Raw genomic sequence first — 8,774 nt, 5'->3', positions numbered from 1 at the left:
AAAAACCACAATAAGGAATTTGAGTATATTGCCAGATCTCAATAATACTTGTATGCTTTGTCATAAGCTTTAGGGGCCGTTCGTCAGGGCCGTTTTCAAAATGACTGTGTGATAGCTATACTTCTGCAAAGTTGTTTTTGTATTTGTATTATACAGTGTAGAGAAAATTGTACTGCACTGGCTTTACTGTTGTTGAGTGTAAGAACTGAAACAATTTAATAAAACAAAACCAGATACGTTATCTGAATGGTGGATGGTGTTATTAAATTGTGTCAATAACAAATATCATTTCATTTAGCAGATTCATGTTCATGTCCTTTAATCGAGTACCATGAAGGCTTTCTGTTTTAATTAGGTAAATAAAGTGAGGTATGCAAGTTATTAAACCGTATATATCTTTATAGACAAAAGGAACATATACACAAATATGCTCTGCACATTTTGTATGCTTCTCTCATCTGAAACAGTCATTTTAATTCATAGAGATCTAGGTCTTACTAAATGGTTGCTTGTTTAAATCTTTTAGACTATTTTTTAAACAAAAGTAATTGTTCTTATAGAACATATATATTCTTTGACATAGATATGATGTGCAAACATACAAGTTTTTCAGATGACAGCCTCTGTCATATTATAGTAGGCCTAAAAATAGTACTAAAGCTGTACATTTTTTTATATTTAACAACTGGCTATGTCCATACATAACTGATCCAGATGTGTTGTTTATATCAAATGGAGTTAATAACAAATATGATGTCATTAAGCAAATGTCAGTCAGATTTGCTATTAAGCACTTATTTGTAAATAGAAAATAGAAAATAGATTAGAATACTAACTTTTAAATCTAGATTAAAAACACATCTGTTTAACTCTGCATTTACTGAATGAGCACTGTGCTGCTTTACATTGACTGCACCTTTAACTCAAGCCACTTTTACTCCTGTTTTATTCTTTTTAACATTTTAAACTGTTTTTATTAAAATCACATTCATTTTCTTTCATTGTTATTCAAAATTCTCATGTATCTTTTTTTATTGTGATTTTATTGTGTATCTATTATTTTTACATTTTCTTTTTTCTCTTTTATATATTGTTTTCTCATTTCTATGTAAAGCACTTTGAATGACCTCTGTGTATGAAATGTGCTATACAAATAAACTTGCCTTGCCTTGCCTTGCCTTGCCTTGTGTTCACACACGTGCTGTGCTAGAGTAAGTTTTCAGTAAACATTTATATTTAAAATAACCAATTGTATCATAACATTACAATTTCATTGCAATAATTCTATAAACAATTATTGAAAACTTTATAAGACACAGCATGACGTGTTTATGTCATGGAAAATAGATTAGAATACTAAAGCTACTGATAACCAAATATTTATTCTCTTTATGTGTGATTATTAGTTATTATTTCTAATGTTGGCCTATTATTGTTCTTTAAGGATCCACATATTTACAGCAATCTTGTTCATACCTTTAAGGCCAGTTCACACTGGTCAGACAACTACCAACTCCAACAGACACCAACAGACAACCACATTCTAAAGTGTCATTTACTTTGATCCAACAACTTCCAACAGGGGTTTTACACTGGTCAGACAGACTCCAACAGACGCGTCTGTTGGAGTCTGTCTGACCAGTGTGAAGTGGCCTTTAGGATTTGAAGAATTCTAAGACAACATTTGAAGCTTTATAACTTCATAGGGTTGTTTCCCACAGGTTTAAATTGATGCATGACTAGCCATTAGTTATGTAAAAACATTTAGGTACTTTTTACAAACAAACCTTATAAAAAACATTACTGGTGTACATCTTAAGACAAAACTATGGCCCAGATATATTTAAAGGTAGGCCAGTGTAAGCTATTTTCAAGTAAGATAACTAAAACTTAAGCCTTAATTTTAGTCTGTAACTACACTTAAACCAATGGTCAGTAACATTAATCTCTAAGACTAGTATTCAAAGTTAGTCATACATTTTTGTCTTCATGATTGAACATAACTGCTTTAAGTATCATGTGAAAAAATATTTAAATTATTTTAATTATATTTAAATCCAAATAGTAAGATTGATTAGCCCTAACTAACTACTAGTTCTTCAGACTAGTCCTTAAAACACAGTCTTAACTTAATGGCTACTGTATGTTTATTCAACCAGCCCTAGTCTTGGAAAGACATATATTGTCTGATCTTAATAAAACTGTTAATATTTTGTCATAAGCTTCACATTACTAGTTAATTAGTTAGATATACTTGGTCTGGCCCATTTTGAAAATTTTGAAACATCTAGAGCAGTACTTTCAACTCAGTGAACCGCAGTGGTTTCTCGAGACCCAATGCTCGGCACATTTTGTATGTTTCTCTCATCTGACACAATCAGTTCAGTTCATACAAATCTCTACTGATGATTAAAGTAGATTTGTTTAAAATAGAAGACTTTCACTTTCGTATATGTGCAGAGCAGTGGGCCTCCAGGAATCATTTTGAGAACCATTGATCTAGGGCACAGTTAACGTAACTCCCGTTGTTCTAGATGCAAATATTTCCGGAATGATGAGCCAAAAATCATCAAAGACACTTGAGAACATAAGACAAACAGGCCCATCAGTTTAGTTGTAATCGCACACCATTACGCTGGACTCGTACATGGTTAATGCTGGCTGGCTGTTGGTCGGCATGTTTTCTAAGATATGTAATTATCCTAAAAGACCCTTATAAGAATCTGAAAGCAGATGTTATGTGTAAAATAACAAGTAGGTCAGACAAATATTTATGTGTTGTATACATATGCGATAGTCATCGTTCTTTGTTCTTAGGTTATAGCGCCACCTAGTGGACAATCTCTGCAATTTTTTGCATGTGACCTCGGCCTAGGTCTATACATATGTGTACCAAGTTTCGTGTTAATATCTCATTCCTATCATAAATGATAGCCATTGTAGTATTTGTGGCACCGCCTCTTCGTACTTTTGACCGTAGTGTTGCGACGATGACTGCAAAGTTCAACTTTTTTTGATAGTTATTGATATTCAGTATCTAAGGAATATTCCAGCACTGAATCGGTTCAGATTGGTCAAAAATCCTAGGACTAGTTCGCAAAAGTAGGTTTAAAAGAAAATGATGAATATCTAACAAACGATTCGACTGAGACAAGTGCTGCTTGAGGAAAAGTTGTTCATTTTAAGTACCTCTATTAAATGATATGAGGATCTTGTTGATATCTGAAACACTGCATAATACACAATCACTTAAACACTGAAAAAACGTGATAGCGCCCCCCAGAGGCCGAATTTTTTCTTACTCTGTACAGACCTTCATGGCCAAGAGACAAACAGGCCCACCGCGTTTCATTTCGATCGGCCTCCGTTAACCCTGTCTAATAGCTGTTTTTTCTTGATTGGCCAATGGCGGCCATGTTTTTTGAGTTACGCAAAATTCCTTTTAAACATAGATAGTACCCCAGACCAGGAGCACACGTGCCAAATGTCAAGTTGATCGGTCCCATATTTCTGTAGTTACAGCTCTTCAAATTTGAGGTGGTGTTATAGCGCCAGCTAGTTGTCAAGCGGCGCAATTTTTCGCACCTGACCTCAGAATAGTCCCCTGTATATGTGTACCAAATTTGGTGTCAATACCTCCTTCCATTCCTAAGTTATAGCCATTTAATTCCAAGAGGCTCCGCCCATTGGGGGCGTTTGGGCGTGGCTTGACGACGGTGAGTCGAAAGTTCACATTTTTTTTGATAACTTTTGATAATCACACTCCAAGGAATATTATGGCACTGGAACGGTTCCGATCGGATGAAAAACCTAGGACGAGTTCGTTTTTATTTTTTTCGACAAAATCGAAAATAGCGAAAAAATTTTCATGACGGAAATAAAATCGGAGATATACGTTTTGTTCGTCTTGACGCAAGGATTCCATTGATATAAGACACTTGACATTTGGCTAAGATTTGTGGAAGTTATGAGCATCAACGCGTTTGTTATCGCTATAGCGCCACCTATAGGCCAATCGGGTTGATACTCTATCAACCTCTCCCCAAATTGGGTCCTACCATTTGGCCAAGTTTGAAGTCTCTAGGCCTTACGGTTTGGTCTGCACGTTCCGTTTTACGGCAAAATAATAATAATAACTAATAATAAATATAGCTGCAAGCAGCGATTAGCGGGGTTCAAGCGATCTGGGACCTTAAAGGGGTCATAGCGTGAAAATCTGACTTTTTCCAAGTGTAAGTGCTATAATTGGGTCCCCAGTGCTTATATCAACCTAGAAAACATGAAAAAGATAAAAAATAAAATAATCGAGAGCACAATTGAATTTCAATTACAACAAACCACCATCATTGTGATCAGTGTTTGCATTTCATCCACTCATTTGCATTTTAAAGGAAACACCCAAAAACTGCACAATTTTGCTCAGGCCTACAAAGTGTCAATTTTAACATGCTATAATAAATGATCTGTGGAGTATTTTGAGATAACACTTCACATACACACTCTGGGTACACAAACAATTTATTTTACATCTTTAAAAAATCTCATTATATGAACCTTTAAGACCTTTAAGGGCATGCCTGTTTAGATTTGCTGCATTGTTATCAAATATACTTAGAATATGAAATACTAACATGTTACCAATTAGGTAAATTTTCTGAAGAGAAAATTATGTGGTGCATGCTGTTGCAAGATTTGTCACACAAAATGTTTCAAAAATTGTTAACATGAGACAAAACAGCCCACCACAATTTCTCTACGATGTTCTGATATAGAGATATAGGTCTCATATGGCTAATCTATAACACAGCAATGATGAAGAATAAGCTAAAACACATACATGCATTTACACACAGAAGCAGAAATGGCAGTGTTAGGAAATAAGACTTTGAAATAAATGACCAATCTCCATATGCTTGGTGTCCTTTAAGAGTTCATCAACCTATTTAAATGTTTATCCTATGTTCGAATGTCACATGACTGTTAAAACGGATACCGTCAGAATGATTGACGAAATGTTATTTTAACATAATAATACTGACTTCATAAAGTTAAATCATGCATCCATTGATGAAACCTGTGAACACAATTTCATTGAGTATACATTTTAAATAATAAATAATAATTTTAGCCAGCAGATGGCAGAAGATGACCTTCTGCCATCTGTTGGCTAAAATTATTGTTTTCCTTTTACAATTAATTTAACATAAAATTAGTATTGAATATTTAAAAGTAAATAAAGGTAGACACATTTTTAACTCAAATCCTGATAAGCATGCTCTTAAGTATATTAATGAGGGTCTGTGTTTCACACAGAGAGTATATATTTTTCATATAATCCTTTTATTGTGTTATTGTAAGAGAATACTAATTTATGGATTTGGAAACAATAAAGCAAAGTTACATATTTTAATAGAAACATTTTTAGGCTCTGTCATGTTAAATTGTCAAATAGTGGTATAGCTCTGCAATTATTTTCATGTGATTTTAGGCTGGGCCAATAAATAACTGATCCAGATATGTTTTCAATATCAAATTATGTCAATAACAAATGTCATGTTATTTAGTAGATTTGCAGCAGATTTGCTGGTGAGCATTTGTCTGTGTTACTTTCATAAAGTGCTGCTTTTTAGTTGGGTTCTAGCAGGTCATTTATGTGAATAATAACCAATTGCATTATCACATGAAGTTTTTGGTGCAATATTTGAAAAATAACATATAAAAATGTAACAACTTTGTATTATACATCATGTCAGGACACGTTTATGTCATGGAAGGTAGAATAGAATCCTAATGCTACTGATGTAAATAAATGGAGATAATGAAAAACTTTAATCCATATCTTTATGAGTTCCTTTAAACACACATGCTGCAATTCAGTCGTACAAATGGCACCTACACCAATGTGTGACATCACATGAAATCTATGCTTACAAAAGCAGGTATTCAAATTCATTACATTTTGTATTTGATATACCTTTACACACAGAGGACAGAAAAATGTACTGCGCTGATTTTATTGTTGTTGACTGAAAAAATTCTAGTAGTTTTGAAAAGTTGTTTTTGTAATTCAAAGCTAAACAACTAAAGGAATAAGACGTACAATTGGTGATAACAATTTGGCATTCATATTTGCTCACAGACTACAGGAAATTGTATTGCATTGGCTTTAGTGGTGTTGAGTGAAAAACCAAGTATTAGTTCACAAAATAGTTTTTTCATATAAACATAAACATATAGAGCAGTGGTTCTCTACTCCGTTTCTGGAGAACCACTGCTCTGCACATTTTGTATGTTTCTCTCATCTGACACAATCAGTTTAGTTAATAGAGATCTCTACTATTGTGCTGATTATGTGAAGCAGGTGTGTTGAGAACCACTGATCTAGAGAACTGTTTACTTTGCACACATTGTGTTAGATGCAAAGATTTTCAGAAAGATGAACTAAAAATCCTCACAGACACTTGGAAACATAAGACCAACAGTCCCATGAGTTTAGTTGTAATCACACACCATTAGGCTTGACTCGTACATGGTTAATACTGGTTGGCTGTTGAGTGGCATGTTTTCAAAGATAAATAATTATCCTCATAGACCATTATAAGAACCTGAAAGTAGATGTAATGTGCAAAATAACAAGTAGGTCAGACAAATATTTATGTGTCATATACATATGCTATAGTTATGGTTATTTGTTCTTAAGTTATAGCGCCACCTAATGGACAATCTCTGCAATTTTTTGCATGTGACCTCAGCTTGGGTCTATACATATGTGTACCAAGTTTCATGTTGATATCTCATTCCTATCATAAATGATAGCAATTTAAGTATTTGTGGCCCCGCCTCTTCGTACTTTTGACCGTAGTGTTGCGACGACGAGTGCAAAGTTCAACTTTTTTTTGATAATTATTGATATTCAGTGTCTAAGGAATATTCCAGCACTGGATTGGTTCAGATCGGTCAAAAAACCTAGGACTAGTTCGCAAAAGTAGGTTTAAGAGAAAATTATGAATATCTAACAAACGATTCGACTGAGACAAGTGCTTCTTGAGGAAAAGTTGTTCATTAAATGTAGCTCTATTAAATGATATAAAGATCTTGTTGATATCTGAAACACTGCATAATACACAATCACTTAAACATTGAAAAAACGTGATAGCGCCTCCCGGAGGCCGAATTTTTTCTTACTCTGCACAGACCTTCATGGCCAAGAGACAAACAGGTCCACCACGTTTCGTTTCGATCTGCCTCCGTTAACCCTGCCCAATAGCTGCTTTTTCTTGATTGGCCGATGGCGGCCATGTTTTTTGAGCTACGCGAAATTCCTTTCCCACACAGATAGTACCCTAGACCAAGAGCACCCGTGCCAAATCTCAAGTTGATCGGTCCCATATTTCTCTAGTTACAGCTCTTCAAAGTTGAAGTAGTGTTATAGCGCCAACTAGTGGTCAAGCGATGCAATTTTTTGCACGTGACCCCAGAATAGTCCGCTGTATATGTGTACCAAATTTGGTTTCGATACCTCTTTCCAATCCCAAGTTACAGCCATTGAAGTCCAAGAGGCTCCGCCCATTGGGGGCGTTTGGGCGTGGCTTGACGACGACGAGTATAAAGTTCAACTTTTTTTTGATAACTTTTCATATTCACACTCCAAGGAATATTACAGCACTGGAACGGTTCCGATCGGACAAAAAACCTAGGACTAGTTCGTTTTTATTTTTTTCGACAAAATCGAAAATAGCGAAAAAAATTTCATGACGGAAATGAAATCGGAGATATACGTTTTGATCGTCTTGACGCAAGGAATCCAGGGATATAAGACACTTGACATTTGGACAAGAATTCTGGGAGTTATGAGCATCAACGCGTTTGTTATCGCTATAGCGCCACCCATAGGCCGATTGGGGTGACACTCTGTCATCTTCGCGCACGAATGAGACCTACCATTTGGCCAAGTCTCAAGTCTCTAGGCCTTACGGTTTGGTCTGCACGATCCGTTTTACGGCAGAAGAAAAATAATAAAAAGAATAATAAAAATCCATACAAATACAATAGGGTTTCAGCCCTACGGGCTTGAACCCCTAATAAAAATCTGAGCAATTACAATAGGGTTTCAGCCCTACGGGCTTGAACCCCTAAAAATCTTAACAATTACAATAGGGTTTCAGCCCTACGGGCTTGAACCCCTAATAATAATAATAATAAAACAGACAAATACAATAGGTTTTCAGCACTTCGTGCTCGAAACCCTAATAATAATAATAATAATAATAAAACAGACAAATACAATAGGTTTTCAGCACTTCGTGCTCGAAACCCTAAATATAGCTGCAAGCAGCGATTACCGGGGTTCAAGCGATTTGGGACATTAAGACCATTAAGGGCATGGCTGTGTAGATTTGCTGCATTGTACAAAATAAATGATGAAAAATAAGATACCAGACACACGTGTTCAAAGTTATTAGCAAAAATTGCTATCGTTCAGTGAAATGTCTCCCTCTCTTCTCACGGAACATTGACAAATAGAACACAATGGCAAAACTCGGGTCACAAAATGTTAAAATAGGGTTAATGAGTCAAAAGAGCCGAACCCCACGTCTCTACGATGTTCTGATACAGAGATACAGCTTGCTAAATGGTTGCTAGGGTATTCTCATTGGTTGCTAGGGAGTGACTTGCAATCCATCAATGATTATACTCAAAGCCATGAAAGGAATAATCCATGATGACTCATGATTTTAAATGTAAGGTTACAGTATTTTTAAGTGAAAATAACA

This window comes from Paramisgurnus dabryanus, chromosome 4, assembly GCF_030506205.2.
Source record: "Paramisgurnus dabryanus chromosome 4, PD_genome_1.1, whole genome shotgun sequence".
NCBI lineage: Eukaryota > Metazoa > Chordata > Actinopteri > Cypriniformes > Cobitidae > Paramisgurnus > Paramisgurnus dabryanus.
The sequence above is the reverse complement of the archived record's forward strand: the minus strand, read 5'-3'. Positions refer to the sequence as shown.